Genomic DNA, 18,988 nt, shown 5'->3' on the forward strand with positions numbered 1-18,988 from the left:
TCGAAGGAATCGAAGTAAAGTTTAAAACGAAAGAAACGGAGATGAAAAACTTCAAGTATTTTGAGAGTTATGATGGAAATAGTTAGACTCGCGCTTTGGTTTAGCAATTTACTGACCTACCTCCGATTGATTGAATATAACTCTCTCAATTTAACTCGTAATTCATTTAAATTCGTTTAATTTCGAATGAATCGAAGTGTAGTTTAAAACGAAAGAAACGGAGATGAAAAACTCCAAGTATTTTGAGAGTTATGATGGAAATAGTTAGACTCGCTCTTTGGTTTAGCAATTTACTGACCTACCTCCGATTGATTGACCATAACTCTGTCAATTTAACTCGTAATTCACTTAAATTAGTTTCATTTCGAAGGAATCGAAGTGTAGTTTAAAACGAAAGAAACGGAGATGAAAAACTCCAAGTATTTTGAGAGTTATGATGGAAATAGTTAGACTCGCGCTTTGGTTTAGCAATTTACTGACCTACCTCCGATTGATTGACCATAACTCTGTCAATTTAACTCGTAATTCTTTTAAATTAGTTTCATTTCGAAGGAATCGAAGTGTAGTTTAAAACGAAAGAAACGGAGATGAATAACTCCAAGTATTTTGAGAGTTATGATGGAAATAGTTAAACTCGCTCTTTGGTTTAGCAATTTACTGACCTCTCTCCGATTGATTTACCATAACTCACTCAATTTAACTCGTAATTCATTGAAATTAGTTTCATTTCGAAGGAATCGAAGTGTAGTTTAAAACGAAAGAAACGGAGATAAAAAACTCCAAGTATTTTGAGAGTTATGATGGAAATTGTTAGACTCGCGCTTTGGTTTAGCAATTTACTGACCTACCTCCGATTGATTGACCATAACTCACTCAATTTAACTCGTAATTCATTTAAATTAGTTTCATTTCGAAGGAATCGAAGTAAAGTTTAAAACGAAAGAAACGGAGATGAAAAACGCCAAGTATTTTGAGAGTTATGATGGAAATAGTTAGACTCGCGCTTTGGTTTAGCAATTTACTGACCTACCTCCGATTGATTGATCATAACTCTCTCAATTTAACTCTTAAGTCATTGAAATTAGTTTCATTTCGAAGGAATCAAAGTGTAGTTTAAAACGAAAGAAACGGAGATGAAAAACTCCAAGTATTTTGAGAGTTATGATGGAAATTGTTAGACTCGCGCTTTGGTTTAGCAATTTACTGACCTACCTCCGATTGATTGACCATAACTCACTCAATTTAACTCGTAATTCATTTAAATTAGTTTCATTTCGAAGGAATCGAAGTAAAGTTTAAAACGAAAGAAACGGAGATGAAAAACTCCAAGTATTTTGAGAGTTATGATGGAAATAGTTAGACTCGCGCTTTGGTTTAGCAATTTACTGACCTACCTCCGATTGATTGAACATAACTCTCTCAATTTAACTCGTAATTCATTTAAATTCATTTCATTTCAAATGAATCGAAGTGTAGTTTAAAACGAAAGAAACGGAGATGAAAAACTCCAAGTATTTTGAGAGTTATGATGGAAATAGTTAGACTCGCGCTTTGGTTTAGCAATTTACTGACCTACCTCCGATTGATTGACCATAACTCTCTCAATTTAACTCTTAAGTCATTGAAATTAGTTTCATTTCGAAGGAATCAAAGTGTAGTTTAAAACGAAAGAAACGGAGATGAAAAACTCCTAGTATTTTGAGAGTTATGTTGGAAATTGTTAGACTCGCGCTTTGGTTTAGCAATTTACTGACCTACCTCCGATTGATTGACCATAACTCACTCAATTTAACTCGTAATTCATTTAAATTAGTTTCATTTCGAAGGAATCGAAGTTAAGTTTAAAACGAAAGAAACGGAGATGAAAAACTTCAAGTATTTTGAGAGTTATGATGGAAATAGTTAGACTCGCGCTTTGGTTTAGCAATTTACTGACCTACCTCCGATTGATTGAATATAACTCTCTCAATTTAACTCGTAATTCATTTAAATTCGTTTCATTTCGAATGAATCGAAGTGTAGTTTAAAACGAAAGAAACGGAGATGAAAAACTCCAAGTATTTTGAGAGTTATGATGGAAATAGTTAGACTCGCGCTTTGGTTTAGCAATTTACTGACCTACCTCCGATTGATTGACAATAACTCTGTCAATTTAACTCGTAATTCATTTAAATTAGTTTCATTTCGAAGGAATTGAAGTGTAGTTTAAAACGAAAGAAACGGAGATGAAAAACTCCAAGTATTTTGAGAGTTATGATGGAAATAGTTAGACTCGCACTTTGGTTTAGCAATTTACTGACCTACCTCCGATTGATTGACCATAACTCACTCAATTTAACTCGTAATTCATTTAAATTAGTTTCATTTCGAAGGAATCGAAGTAAAGTTTAAAACGAAAGAAACGGAGATGAAAAACTTCAAGTATTTTGAGAGTTATGATGGAAATAGTTAGACTCGCGCTTTGGTTTAGCAATTTACTGACCTACCTCCGATTGATTGAATATAACTCTCTCAATTTAACTCGTAATTCATTTAAATTCGTTTAATTTCGAATGAATCGAAGTGTAGTTTAAAACGAAAGAAACGGAGATGAAAAACTCCAAGTATTTTGAGAGTTATGATGGAAATAGTTAGACTCGCGCTTTGGTTTAGCAATTTACTGACCTACCTCCGATTGATTGACAATAACTCTGTCAATTTAACTCGTAATTCATTTAAATTAGTTTCATTTCGAAGGAATTGAAGTGTAGTTTAAAAAGAAAGAAACGGAGATGAAAAACTCCAAGTATTTTGAGAGTTATGATGGAAATAGTTAGACTCGCGCTTTGGTTTAGCAATTTACTGACCTACCTCCGATTGATTGAACATAACTCTCTCAATTTAACTCGTAATTCATTTAAATTCATTTCATTTCAAATGAATCGAAGTGTAGTTTAAAACGAAAGAAACGGAGATGAAAAACTCCAAGTATTTTGAGAGTTATGATGGAAATAGTTAGACTCGCGCTTTGGTTTAGCAATTTACTGACCTACCTCCGATTGATTGACCATAACTCTCTCAATTTAACTCTTAAGTCATTGAAATTAGTTTCATTTCGAAGGAATCAAAGTGTAGTTTAAAACGAAAGAAACGGAGATGAAAAACTCCAAGTATTTTGAGAGTTATGATGGAAATTGTTAGACTCGCGCTTTGATTTAGCAATTTACTGACCTACCTCCGATTGATTGACCATAACTCACTCAATTTAACTCGTAATTCATTTAAATTAGTTTCATTTCGAAGGAATCGAAGTAAAGTTTAAAACGAAAGAAACGGAGATGAAAAACTTCAAGTATTTTGAGAGTTATGATGGAAATAGTTAGACTCGCGCTTTGGTTTAGCAATTTACTGACCTACCTCCGATTGATTGAATATAACTCTCTCAATTTAACTCGTAATTCATTTAAATTCGTTTAATTTCGAATGAATCGAAGTGTAGTTTAAAACGAAAGAAACGGAGATGAAAAACTCCAAGTATTTTGAGAGTTATGATGGAAATAGTTAGACTCGCGCTTTGGTTTAGCAATTTACTGACCTACCTCCGATTGATTGACAATAACTCTGTCAATTTAACTCGTAATTCATTTAAATTAGTTTCATTTCGAAGGAATTGAAGTGTAGTTTAAAAAGAAAGAAACGGAGATGAAAAACTCCAAGTATTTTGAGAGTTATGATGGAAATAGTTAGACTCGCGCTTTGGTTTAGCAATTTACTGACCTACCTCCGATTGATTGAACATAACTCTCTCAATTTAACTCGTAATTCATTTAAATTCATTTCATTTCAAATGAATCGAAGTGTAGTTTAAAACGAAAGAAACGGAGATGAAAAACTCCAAGTATTTTGAGAGTTATGATGGAAATAGTTAGACTCGCGCTTTGGTTTAGCAATTTACTGACCTACCTCCGATTGATTGACCATAACTCTCTCAATTTAACTCTTAAGTCATTGAAATTAGTTTCATTTCGAAGGAATCAAAGTGTAGTTTAAAACGAAAGAAACGGAGATGAAAAACTCCAAGTATTTTGAGAGTTATGATGGAAATTGTTAGACTCGCGCTTTGATTTAGCAATTTACTGACCTACCTCCGATTGATTGACCATAACTCACTCAATTTAACTCGTAATTCATTTAAATTAGTTTCATTTCGAAGGAATCGAAGTAAAGTTTAAAACGAAAGAAACGGAGATGAAAAACTTCAAGTATTTTGAGAGTTATGATGGAAATAGTTAGACTCGCGCTTTGGTTTAGCAATTTACTGACCTACCTCCGATTGATTGAATATAACTCTCTCAATTTAACTCGTAATTCATTTAAATTCGTTTAATTTCGAAGGAATCGAAGTGTAGTTTAAAACGAAAGAAACGGAGATGAAAAACTCCAAGTATTTTGAGAGTTATGATGGAAATAGTTAGACTCGCTCTTTGGTTTAGCAATTTACTGACCTACCTCCGATTGATTGACCATAACTCTGTCAATTTAACTCGTAATTCACTTAAATTAGTTTCATTTCGAAGGAATCGAAGTGTAGTTTAAAACGAAAGAAACGGAGATGAAAAACTCCAAGTATTTTGAGAGTTATGATGGAAATAGTTAGACTCGCGCTTTGGTTTAGCAATTTACTGACCTACCTCCGATTGATTGACCATAACTCTGTCAATTTAACTCGTAATTCTTTTAAATTAGTTTCATTTCGAAGGAATCGAAGTGTAGTTTAAAACGAAAGAAACGGAGATGAATAACTCCAAGTATTTTGAGAGTTATGATGGAAATAGTTAAACTCGCTCTTTGGTTTAGCAATTTACTGACCTCTCTCCGATTGATTTACCATAACTCACTCAATTTAACTCGTAATTCATTGAAATTAGTTTCATTTCGAAGGAATCGAAGTGTAGTTTAAAACGAAAGAAACGGAGATAAAAAACTCCAAGTATTTTGAGAGTTATGATGGAAATTGTTAGACTCGCGCTTTGGTTTAGCAATTTACTGACCTACCTCCGATTGATTGACCATAACTCACTCAATTTAACTCGTAATTCATTTAAATTAGTTTCATTTCGAAGGAATCGAAGTAAAGTTTAAAACGAAAGAAACGGAGATGAAAAACGCCAAGTATTTTGAGAGTTATGATGGAAATAGTTAGACTCGCGCTTTGGTTTAGCAATTTACTGACCTACCTCCGATTGATTGACCATAACTCTCTCAATTTAACTCTTAAGTCATTGAAATTAGTTTCATTTCGAAGGAATCAAAGTGTAGTTTAAAACGAAAGAAACGGAGATGAAAAACTCCAAGTATTTTGAGAGTTATGATGGAAATTGTTAGACTCGCGCTTTGGTTTAGCAATTTACTGACCTACCTCCGATTGATTGACCATAACTCACTCAATTTAACTCGTAATTCATTTAAATTAGTTTCATTTCGAAGGAATCGAAGTAAAGTTTAAAACGAAAGAAACGGAGATGAAAAACTCCAAGTATTTTGAGAGTTATGATGGAAATAGTTAGACTCGCGCTTTGGTTTAGCAATTTACTGACCTACCTCCGATTGATTGAACATAACTCTCTCAATTTAACTCGTAATTCATTTAAATTCATTTCATTTCAAATGAATCGAAGTGTAGTTTAAAACGAAAGAAACGGAGATGAAAAACTCCAAGTATTTTGAGAGTTATGATGGAAATAGTTAGACTCGCGCTTTGGTTTAGCAATTTACTGACCTACCTCCGATTGATTGACCATAACTCTCTCAATTTAACTCTTAAGTCATTGAAATTAGTTTCATTTCGAAGGAATCAAAGTGTAGTTTAAAACGAAAGAAACGGAGATGAAAAACTCCTAGTATTTTGAGAGTTATGTTGGAAATTGTTAGACTCGCGCTTTGGTTTAGCAATTTACTGACCTACCTCCGATTGATTGACCATAACTCACTCAATTTAACTCGTAATTCATTTAAATTAGTTTCATTTCGAAGGAATCGAAGTTAAGTTTAAAACGAAAGAAACGGAGATGAAAAACTTCAAGTATTTTGAGAGTTATGATGGAAATAGTTAGACTCGCGCTTTGGTTTAGCAATTTACTGACCTACCTCCGATTGATTGAATATAACTCTCTCAATTTAACTCGTAATTCATTTAAATTCGTTTCATTTCGAATGAATCGAAGTGTAGTTTAAAACGAAAGAAACGGAGATGAAAAACTCCAAGTATTTTGAGAGTTATGATGGAAATAGTTAGACTCGCGCTTTGGTTTAGCAATTTACTGACCTACCTCCGATTGATTGACAATAACTCTGTCAATTTAACTCGTAATTCATTTAAATTAGTTTCATTTCGAAGGAATTGAAGTGTAGTTTAAAACGAAAGAAACGGAGATGAAAAACTCCAAGTATTTTGAGAGTTATGATGGAAATAGTTAGACTCGCACTTTGGTTTAGCAATTTACTGACCTACCTCCGATTGATTGACCATAACTCACTCAATTTAACTCGTAATTCATTTAAATTAGTTTCATTTCGAAGGAATCGAAGTAAAGTTTAAAACGAAAGAAACGGAGATGAAAAACTCCAAGTATTTTGAGAGTTATGATGGAAATAGTTAGACTCGCGCTTTGGTTTAGCAATTTACTGACCTACCTCCGATTGATTGACCATAACTCTCTCAATTTAACTCTTAAGTCATTGAAATTAGTTTCATTTCGAAGGAATCAAAGTGTAGTTTAAAACGAAAGAAACGGAGATGAAAAACTCCAAGTATTTTGAGAGTTATGATGGAAATTGTTAGACTCGCGCTTTGGTTTAGCAATTTACTGACCTACCTCCGATTGATTGACCATAACTCACTCAATTTAACTCGTAATTCATTTAAATTAGTTTCATTTCGAAGGAATCGAAGTAAAGTTTAAAACGAAAGAAACGGAGATGAAAAACTTCAAGTATTTTGAGAGTTATGATGGAAATAGTTAGACTCGCGCTTTGGTTTAGCAATTTACTGACCTACCTCCGATTGATTGAATATAACTCTCTCAATTTAACTCGTAATTCATTTAAATTCGTTTAATTTCGAATGAATCGAAGTGTAGTTTAAAACGAAAGAAACGGAGATGAAAAACTCCAAGTATTTTGAGAGTTATGATGGAAATAGTTAGACTCGCGCTTTGGTTTAGCAATTTACTGACCTACCTCCGATTGATTGACAATAACTCTGTCAATTTAACTCGTAATTCATTTAAATTAGTTTCATTTCGAAGGAATTGAAGTGTAGTTTAAAACGAAAGAAACGGAGATGAAAAACTCCAAGTATTTTGAGAGTTATGATGGAAATAGTTAGACTCGCGCTTTGGTTTAGCAATTTACTGACCTACCTCCGATTGATTGAACATAACTCTCTCAATTTAACTCGTAATTCATTTAAATTCATTTCATTTCAAATGAATCGAAGTGTAGTTTAAAACGAAAGAAACGGAGATGAAAAACTCCAAGTATTTTGAGAGTTATGATGGAAATAGTTAGACTCGCGCTTTGGTTTAGCAATTTACTGACCTACCTCCGATTGATTGACCATAACTCTGTCAATTTAACTCGTAATTCTTTTAAATTAGTTTCATTTCGAAGGAATCGAAGTGTAGTTTAAAACGAAAGAAACGGAGATGAAAAACTCCAAGTATTTTGAGAGTTATGATGGAAATAGTTAGACTCGCGCTTTGGTTTAGCAATTTACTGACCTACCTCCGATTGATTGACCATAACTCTGTCAATTTAACTCGTAATTCTTTTAAATTAGTTTCATTTCGAAGGAATCGAAGTGTAGTTTAAAACGAAAGAAACGGAGATGAATAACTCCAAGTATTTTGAGAGTTATGATGGAAATAGTTAAACTCGCTCTTTGGTTTAGCAATTTACTGACCTCTCTCCGATTGATTTACCATAACTCACTCAATTTAACTCGTAATTCATTGAAATTAGTTTCATTTCGAAGGAATCGAAGTGTAGTTTAAAACGAAAGAAACGGAGATAAAAAACTCCAAGTATTTTGAGAGTTATGATGGAAATTGTTAGACTCGCGCTTTGGTTTAGCAATTTACTGACCTACCTCCGATTGATTGACCATAACTCACTCAATTTAACTCGTAATTCATTTAAATTAGTTTCATTTCGAAGGAATCGAAGTAAAGTTTAAAACGAAAGAAACGGAGATGAAAAACGCCAAGTATTTTGAGAGTTATGATGGAAATAGTTAGACTCGCGCTTTGGTTTAGCAATTTACTGACCTACCTCCGATTGATTGACCATAACTCTCTCAATTTAACTCTTAAGTCATTGAAATTAGTTTCATTTCGAAGGAATCAAAGTGTAGTTTAAAACGAAAGAAACGGAGATGAAAAACTCCAAGTATTTTGAGAGTTATGATGGAAATTGTTAGACTCGCGCTTTGGTTTAGCAATTTACTGACCTACCTCCGATTGATTGACCATAACTCACTCAATTTAACTCGTAATTCATTTAAATTAGTTTCATTTCGAAGGAATCGAAGTAAAGTTTAAAACGAAAGAAACGGAGATGAAAAACTCCAAGTATTTTGAGAGTTATGATGGAAATAGTTAGACTCGCGCTTTGGTTTAGCAATTTACTGACCTACCTCCGATTGATTGAACATAACTCTCTCAATTTAACTCGTAATTCATTTAAATTCATTTCATTTCAAATGAATCGAAGTGTAGTTTAAAACGAAAGAAACGGAGATGAAAAACTCCAAGTATTTTGAGAGTTATGATGGAAATAGTTAGACTCGCGCTTTGGTTTAGCAATTTACTGACCTACCTCCGATTGATTGACCATAACTCTCTCAATTTAACTCTTAAGTCATTGAAATTAGTTTCATTTCGAAGGAATCAAAGTGTAGTTTAAAACGAAAGAAACGGAGATGAAAAACTCCAAGTATTTTGAGAGTTATGTTGGAAATTGTTAGACTCGCGCTTTGGTTTAGCAATTTACTGACCTACCTCCGATTGATTGACCATAACTCACTCAATTTAACTCGTAATTCATTTAAATTAGTTTCATTTCGAAGGAATCGAAGTAAAGTTTAAAACGAAAGAAACGGAGATGAAAAACTTCAAGTATTTTGAGAGTTATGATGGAAATAGTTAGACTCGCGCTTTGGTTTAGCAATTTACTGACCTACCTCCGATTGATTGAATATAACTCTCTCAATTTAACTCGTAATTCATTTAAATTCGTTTAATTTCGAATGAATCGAAGTGTAGTTTAAAACGAAAGAAACGGAGATGAAAAACTCCAAGTATTTTGAGAGTTATGATGGAAATAGTTAGACTCGCGCTTTGGTTTAGCAATTTACTGACCTACCTCCGATTGATTGACAATAACTCTGTCAATTTAACTCGTAATTCATTTAAATTAGTTTCATTTCGAAGGAATTGAAGTGTAGTTTAAAAAGAAAGAAACGGAGATGAAAAACTCCAAGTATTTTGAGAGTTATGATGGAAATAGTTAGACTCGCGCTTTGGTTTAGCAATTTACTGACCTACCTCCGATTGATTGAACATAACTCTCTCAATTTAACTCGTAATTCATTTAAATTCATTTCATTTCAAATGAATCGAAGTGTAGTTTAAAACGAAAGAAACGGAGATGAAAAACTCCAAGTATTTTGAGAGTTATGATGGAAATAGTTAGACTCGCGCTTTGGTTTAGCAATTTACTGACCTACCTCCGATTGATTGACCATAACTCTCTCAATTTAACTCTTAAGTCATTGAAATTAGTTTCATTTCGAAGGAATCAAAGTGTAGTTTAAAACGAAAGAAACGGAGATGAAAAACTCCAAGTATTTTGAGAGTTATGATGGAAATTGTTAGACTCGCGCTTTGATTTAGCAATTTACTGACCTACCTCCGATTGATTGACCATAACTCACTCAATTTAACTCGTAATTCATTTAAATTAGTTTCATTTCGAAGGAATCGAAGTAAAGTTTAAAACGAAAGAAACGGAGATGAAAAACTTCAAGTATTTTGAGAGTTATGATGGAAATAGTTAGACTCGCGCTTTGGTTTAGCAATTTACTGACCTACCTCCGATTGATTGAATATAACTCTCTCAATTTAACTCGTAATTCATTTAAATTCGTTTAATTTCGAATGAATCGAAGTGTAGTTTAAAACGAAAGAAACGGAGATGAAAAACTCCAAGTATTTTGAGAGTTATGATGGAAATAGTTAGACTCGCGCTTTGGTTTAGCAATTTACTGACCTACCTCCGATTGATTGACAATAACTCTGTCAATTTAACTCGTAATTCATTTAAATTAGTTTCATTTCGAAGGAATTGAAGTGTAGTTTAAAAAGAAAGAAACGGAGATGAAAAACTCCAAGTATTTTGAGAGTTATGATGGAAATAGTTAGACTCGCGCTTTGGTTTAGCAATTTACTGACCTACCTCCGATTGATTGAACATAACTCTCTCAATTTAACTCGTAATTCATTTAAATTCATTTCATTTCAAATGAATCGAAGTGTAGTTTAAAACGAAAGAAACGGAGATGAAAAACTCCAAGTATTTTGAGAGTTATGATGGAAATAGTTAGACTCGCGCTTTGGTTTAGCAATTTACTGACCTACCTCCGATTGATTGACCATAACTCTCTCAATTTAACTCTTAAGTCATTGAAATTAGTTTCATTTCGAAGGAATCAAAGTGTAGTTTAAAACGAAAGAAACGGAGATGAAAAACTCCAAGTATTTTGAGAGTTATGATGGAAATTGTTAGACTCGCGCTTTGATTTAGCAATTTACTGACCTACCTCCGATTGATTGACCATAACTCACTCAATTTAACTCGTAATTCATTTAAATTAGTTTCATTTCGAAGGAATCGAAGTAAAGTTTAAAACGAAAGAAACGGAGATGAAAAACTTCAAGTATTTTGAGAGTTATGATGGAAATAGTTAGACTCGCGCTTTGGTTTAGCAATTTACTGACCTACCTCCGATTGATTGAATATAACTCTCTCAATTTAACTCGTAATTCATTTAAATTCGTTTAATTTCGAATGAATCGAAGTGTAGTTTAAAACGAAAGAAACGGAGATGAAAAACTCCAAGTATTTTGAGAGTTATGATGGAAATAGTTAGACTCGCGCTTTGGTTTAGCAATTTACTGACCTACCTCCGATTGATTGACAATAACTCTGTCAATTTAACTCGTAATTCATTTAAATTAGTTTCATTTCGAAGGAATTGAAGTGTAGTTTAAAAAGAAAGAAACGGAGATGAAAAACTCCAAGTATTTTGAGAGTTATGATGGAAATAGTTAGACTCGCGCTTTGGTTTAGCAATTTACTGACCTACCTCCGATTGATTGAACATAACTCTCTCAATTTAACTCGTAATTCATTTAAATTCATTTCATTTCAAATGAATCGAAGTGTAGTTTAAAACGAAAGAAACGGAGATGAAAAACTCCAAGTATTTTGAGAGTTATGATGGAAATAGTTAGACTCGCGCTTTGGTTTAGCAATTTACTGACCTACCTCCGATTGATTGACCATAACTCTCTAAATTTAACTCTTAAGTCATTGAAATTAGTTTCATTTCGAAGGAATCAAAGTGTAGTTTAAAACGAAAGAAACGGAGATGAAAAACTCCAAGTATTTTGAGAGTTATGATGGAAATTGTTAGACTCGCGCTTTGATTTAGCAATTTACTGACCTACCTCCGATTGATTGACCATAACTCACTCAATTTAACTCGTAATTCATTTAAATTAGTTTCATTTCGAAGGAATCGAAGTAAAGTTTAAAACGAAAGAAACGGAGATGAAAAACTTCAAGTATTTTGAGAGTTATGATGGAAATAGTTAGACTCGCGCTTTGGTTTAGCAATTTACTGACCTACCTCCGATTGATTGAATATAACTCTCTCAATTTAACTCGTAATTCATTTAAATTCGTTTAATTTCGAATGAATCGAAGTGTAGTTTAAAACGAAAGAAACGGAGATGAAAAACTCCAAGTATTTTGAGAGTTATGATGGAAATAGTTAGACTCGCTCTTTGGTTTAGCAATTTACTGACCTACCTCCGATTGATTGACCATAACTCTGTCAATTTAACTCGTAATTCACTTAAATTAGTTTCATTTCGAAGGAATCGAAGTGTAGTTTAAAACGAAAGAAACGGAGATGAAAAACTCCAAGTATTTTGAGAGTTATGATGGAAATAGTTAGACTCGCGCTTTGGTTTAGCAATTTACTGACCTACCTCCGATTGATTGACCATAACTCTGTCAATTTAACTCGTAATTCTTTTAAATTAGTTTCATTTCGAAGGAATCGAAGTGTAGTTTAAAACGAAAGAAACGGAGATGAATAACTCCAAGTATTTTGAGAGTTATGATGGAAATAGTTAAACTCGCTCTTTGGTTTAGCAATTTACTGACCTCTCTCCGATTGATTTACCATAACTCACTCAATTTAACTCGTAATTCATTGAAATTAGTTTCATTTCGAAGGAATCGAAGTGTAGTTTAAAACGAAAGAAACGGAGATAAAAAACTCCAAGTATTTTGAGAGTTATGATGGAAATTGTTAGACTCGCGCTTTGGTTTAGCAATTTACTGACCTACCTCCGATTGATTGACCATAACTCACTCAATTTAACTCGTAATTCATTTAAATTAGTTTCATTTCGAAGGAATCGAAGTAAAGTTTAAAACGAAAGAAACGGAGATGAAAAACGCCAAGTATTTTGAGAGTTATGATGGAAATAGTTAGACTCGCGCTTTGGTTTAGCAATTTACTGACCTACCTCCGATTGATTGACCATAACTCTCTCAATTTAACTCTTAAGTCATTGAAATTAGTTTCATTTCGAAGGAATCAAAGTGTAGTTTAAAACGAAAGAAACGGAGATGAAAAACTCCAAGTATTTTGAGAGTTATGATGGAAATTGTTAGACTCGCGCTTTGGTTTAGCAATTTACTGACCTACCTCCGATTGATTGACCATAACTCACTCAATTTAACTCGTAATTCATTTAAATTAGTTTCATTTCGAAGGAATCGAAGTAAAGTTTAAAACGAAAGAAACGGAGATGAAAAACTCCAAGTATTTTGAGAGTTATGATGGAAATAGTTAGACTCGCGCTTTGGTTTAGCAATTTACTGACCTACCTCCGATTGATTGAACATAACTCTCTCAATTTAACTCGTAATTCATTTAAATTCATTTCATTTCAAATGAATCGAAGTGTAGTTTAAAACGAAAGAAACGGAGATGAAAAACTCCAAGTATTTTGAGAGTTATGATGGAAATAGTTAGACTCGCGCTTTGGTTTAGCAATTTACTGACCTACCTCCGATTGATTGACCATAACTCTCTCAATTTAACTCTTAAGTCATTGAAATTAGTTTCATTTCGAAGGAATCAAAGTGTAGTTTAAAACGAAAGAAACGGAGATGAAAAACTCCTAGTATTTTGAGAGTTATGTTGGAAATTGTTAGACTCGCGCTTTGGTTTAGCAATTTACTGACCTACCTCCGATTGATTGACCATAACTCACTCAATTTAACTCGTAATTCATTTAAATTAGTTTCATTTCGAAGGAATCGAAGTTAAGTTTAAAACGAAAGAAACGGAGATGAAAAACTTCAAGTATTTTGAGAGTTATGATGGAAATAGTTAGACTCGCGCTTTGGTTTAGCAAATTACTGACCTACCTCCGATTGATTGAATATAACTCTCTCAATTTAACTCGTAATTCATTTAAATTCGTTTCATTTCGAATGAATCGAAGTGTAGTTTAAAACGAAAGAAACGGAGATGAAAAACTCCAAGTATTTTGAGAGTTATGATGGAAATAGTTAGACTCGCGCTTTGGTTTAGCAATTTACTGACCTACCTCCGATTGATTGACAATAACTCTGTCAATTTAACTCGTAATTCATTTAAATTAGTTTCATTTCGAAGGAATTGAAGTGTAGTTTAAAACGAAAGAAACGGAGATGAAAAACTCCAAGTATTTTGAGAGTTATGATGGAAATAGTTAGACTCGCACTTTGGTTTAGCAATTTACTGACCTACCTCCGATTGATTGACCATAACTCACTCAATTTAACTCGTAATTCATTTAAATTAGTTTCATTTCGAAGGAATCGAAGTAAAGTTTAAAACGAAAGAAACGGAGATGAAAAACTCCAAGTATTTTGAGAGTTATGATGGAAATAGTTAGACTCGCGCTTTGGTTTAGCAATTTACTGACCTACCTCCGATTGATTGACCATAACTCTCTCAATTTAACTCTTAAGTCATTGAAATTAGTTTCATTTCGAAGGAATCAAAGTGTAGTTTAAAACGAAAGAAACGGAGATGAAAAACTCCAAGTATTTTGAGAGTTATGATGGAAATTGTTAGACTCGCGCTTTGGTTTAGCAATTTACTGACCTACCTCCGATTGATTGACCATAACTCACTCAATTTAACTCGTAATTCATTTAAATTAGTTTCATTTCGAAGGAATCGAAGTAAAGTTTAAAACGAAAGAAACGGAGATGAAAAACTTCAAGTATTTTGAGAGTTATGATGGAAATAGTTAGACTCGCGCTTTGGTTTAGCAATTTACTGACCTACCTCCGATTGATTGAATATAACTCTCTCAATTTAACTCGTAATTCATTTAAATTCGTTTAATTTCGAATGAATCGAAGTGTAGTTTAAAACGAAAGAAACGGAGATGAAAAACTCCAAGTATTTTGAGAGTTATGATGGAAATAGTTAGACTCGCGCTTTGGTTTAGCAATTTACTGACCTACCTCCGATTGATGGACAATAACTCTGTCAATTTAACTCGTAATTCATTTAAATTAGTTTCATTTCGAAGGAATTGAAGTGTAGTTTAAAACGAAAGAAACGGAGATGAAAAACTCCAAGTATTTTGAGAGTTATGATGGAAATAGTTAGACTCGCGCTTTGGTTTAGCAATTTACTGACCTACCTCCGATTGATTGAACATAACTCTCTCAATTTAACTCGTAATTCATTTAAATTCATTTCATTTCAAATGAATCGAAGTGTAGTTTAAAACGAAAGAAACGGAGATGAAAAACTCCAAGTATTTTGAGAGTTATGATGGAAATAGTTAGACTCGCGCTTTGGTTTAGCAATTTACTGACCTACCTCCGATTGATTGACCATAACTCTGTCAATTTAACTCGTAATTCTTTTAAATTAGTTTCATTTCGAAGGAATCGAAGTGTAGTTTAAAACGAAAGAAACGGAGATGAAAAACTCCAAGTATTTTGAGAGTTATGATGGAAATAGTTAGACTCGCGCTTTGGTTTAGCAATTTACTGACCTACCTCCGATTGATTGACCATAACTCTGTCAATTTAACTCGTAATTCTTTTAAATTAGTTTCATTTCGAAGGAATCGAAGTGTAGTTTAAAACGAAAGAAACGGAGATGAATAACTCCAAGTATTTTGAGAGTTATGATGGAAATAGTTAAACTCGCTCTTTGGTTTAGCAATTTACTGACCTCTCTCCGATTGATTTACCATAACTCACTCAATTTAACTCGTAATTCATTGAAATTAGTTTCATTTCGAAGGAATCGAAGTGTAGTTTAAAACGAAAGAAACGGAGATAAAAAACTCCAAGTATTTTGAGAGTTATGATGGAAATTGTTAGACTCGCGCTTTGGTTTAGCAATTTACTGACCTACCTCCGATTGATTGACCATAACTCACTCAATTTAACTCGTAATTCATTTAAATTAGTTTCATTTCGAAGGAATCGAAGTAAAGTTTAAAACGAAAGAAACGGAGATGAAAAACGCCAAGTATTTTGAGAGTTATGATGGAAATAGTTAGACTCGCGCTTTGGTTTAGCAATTTACTGACCTACCTCCGATTGATTGACCATAACTCTCTCAATTTAACTCTTAAGTCATTGAAATTAGTTTCATTTCGAAGGAATCAAAGTGTAGTTTAAAACGAAAGAAACGGAGATGAAAAACTCCAAGTATTTTGAGAGTTATGATGGAAATTGTTAGACTCGCGCTTTGGTTTAGCAATTTACTGACCTACCTCCGATTGATTGACCATAACTCACTCAATTTAACTCGTAATTCATTTAAATTAGTTTCATTTCGAAGGAATCGAAGTAAAGTTTAAAACGAAAGAAACGGAGATGAAAAACTCCAAGTATTTTGAGAGTTATGATGGAAATAGTTAGACTCGCGCTTTGGTTTAGCAATTTACTGACCTACCTCCGATTGATTGAACATAACTCTCTCAATTTAACTCGTAATTCATTTAAATTCATTTCATTTCAAATGAATCGAAGTGTAGTTTAAAACGAAAGAAACGGAGATGAAAAACTCCAAGTATTTTGAGAGTTATGATGGAAATAGTTAGACTCGCGCTTTGGTTTAGCAATTTACTGACCTACCTCCGATTGATTGACCATAACTCTCTCAATTTAACTCTTAAGTCATTGAAATTAGTTTCATTTCGAAGGAATCAAAGTGTAGTTTAAAACGAAAGAAACGGAGATGAAAAACTCCAAGTATTTTGAGAGTTATGTTGGAAATTGTTAGACTCGCGCTTTGGTTTAGCAATTTACTGACCTACCTCCGATTGATTGACCATAACTCACTCAATTTAACTCGTAATTCATTTAAATTAGTTTCATTTCGAAGGAATCGAAGTAAAGTTTAAAACGAAAGAAACGGAGATGAAAAACTTCAAGTATTTTGAGAGTTATGATGGAAATAGTTAGACTCGCGCTTTGGTTTAGCAATTTACTGACCTACCTCCGATTGATTGAATATAACTCTCTCAATTTAACTCGTAATTCATTTAAATTCGTTTCATTTCGAATGAATCGAAGTGTAGTTTAAAACGAAAGAAACGGAGATGAAAAACTCCAAGTATTTTGAGAGTTATGATGGAAATAGTTAGACTCGCACTTTGGTTTAGCAATTTACTGACCTACCTCCGATTGATTGACCATAACTCACTCAATTTAACTCGTAATTCATTTAAATTAGTTTCATTTCGAAGGAATCGAAGTAAAGTTTAAAACGAAAGAAACGGAGATGAAAAACTCCAAGTATTTTGAGAGTTATGATGGAAATAGTTAGACTCGCGCTTTGGTTTAGCAATTTACTGACCTACCTCCGATTGATTGACCATAACTCTCTCAATTTAACTCTTAAGTCATTGAAATTAGTTTCATTTCGAAGGAATCAAAGTGTAGTTTAAAACGAAAGAAACGGAGATGAAAAACTCCAAGTATTTTGAGAGTTATGATGGAAATTGTTAGACTCGCGCTTTGGTTTAGCAATTTACTGACCTACCTCCGATTGATTGACCATAACTCACTCAATTTAACTCGTAATTCATTTAAATTAGTTTCATTTCGAAGGAATCGAAGTAAAGTTTAAAACGAAAGAAACGGAGATGAAAAACTCCAAGTATTTTGAGAGTTATGATGGAAATAGTTAGACTCGCGCTTTGGTTTAGCAATTTACTGACCTACCTCCGATTGATTGAACATAACTCTCTCAATTTAACTCGTAATTCATTTAAATTCATTTCATTTCAAATGAATCGAAGTGTAGTTTAAAACGAAAGAAACGGAGATGAAAAACTCCAAGTATTTTGAGAGTTATGATGGAAATAGTTAGACTCGCGCTTTGGTTTAGCAATTTACTGACCTACCTCCGATTGATTGATCATAACTCTCTCAATTTAACTCTTAAGTCATTGAAATTAGTTTCATTTCGAAGGAATCAAAGTGTAGTTTAAAACGAAAGAAACGGAGATGAAAAACTCCAAGTATTTTGAGAGTTATGATGGAAATTGTTAGACTCGCGCTTTGGTTTAGCAATTTACTGACCTACCTCCGATTGATTGACCATAACTCACTCAATTTAACTCGTAATTCATTTAAATTAGTTTCATTTCGAAGGAATCGAAGTGTAGTTTAAAACGAAAGAAACGGAGATGAAAAACTCCAAGTATTTTGAGAGTTCTGATGGAAATAGTTAGACTCGCGCTTTGGTTTAGCAATTTACTGACCTACCTCCGATTGATTGACCATAACTCACTCAATTTAACTCGTAATTCATTTAAATTCGTTTCATTTTGAATGAATCGAAGTGTAGTTTAAAACGAAAGAAACGGAGATGAAAAACTCCAAGTATTTTGAGAGTTATGATGGAAATTGTTAGACTCGCGCTTTGGTTTAGCAATTTACTGACTTACCTCCGATTGATTGACCATAACTCACTCAATTTAACTCGTAATTCATTTAAATTAGTTTCATTTCGAAGGAATCGAAGTATAGTTTAAAACGAAAGAAACGGAGATGAAAAACTCCAAGTATTTTGAGAGTTATGATGGAAATAGTTAGACTCGCGCTTTGGTTTAGCAATTTACTGACCTACCTCCGATTAATTGACCATAACTCACTCAATTTTACTTGTAATTGATTGAAATTAGTTTCATTTCGAAGGAATCGAAGTAAAGTTTAAAACGAAAGAAACGGAGATGAAAAACTCCAAGTATTTTGGGAGTTATGATGGAAATAGTTAGACTCGCGCTTTGGTTTAGGAATTTACTGACCTACCTCCGATTGATTGACCATAACTCACTCAATTTAACTCGTAATTCATTGAATTAGTTTCATTTCGAAGGAATCGAAGTGTAGTTTAAAACGAAAGAAACGGAGATGAAAAACTCCAAGTATTTTGAGAGTTATGATGGAAATGGTTAGACTCGCGCTTTGGTTTAGCAATTTACTGACCTACCTACAATTGATTGACCATAACTCTCTCAATTTAACTCTTAAGTCATTGAAATTAATTTCATTTCAAATGAATCGAAGTGTAGTTTAAAACGAAAGAAACGGAGATGAAAAACTCCAAGTATTT

The sequence above is a fragment of the Tasmannia lanceolata genome, unplaced genomic scaffold (genome assembly GCF_043159265.1).
Source record: "Tasmannia lanceolata isolate RefF3 unplaced genomic scaffold, GAP_Taslan_0.1 ptg000044l, whole genome shotgun sequence".
NCBI lineage: Eukaryota > Viridiplantae > Streptophyta > Magnoliopsida > Canellales > Winteraceae > Tasmannia > Tasmannia lanceolata.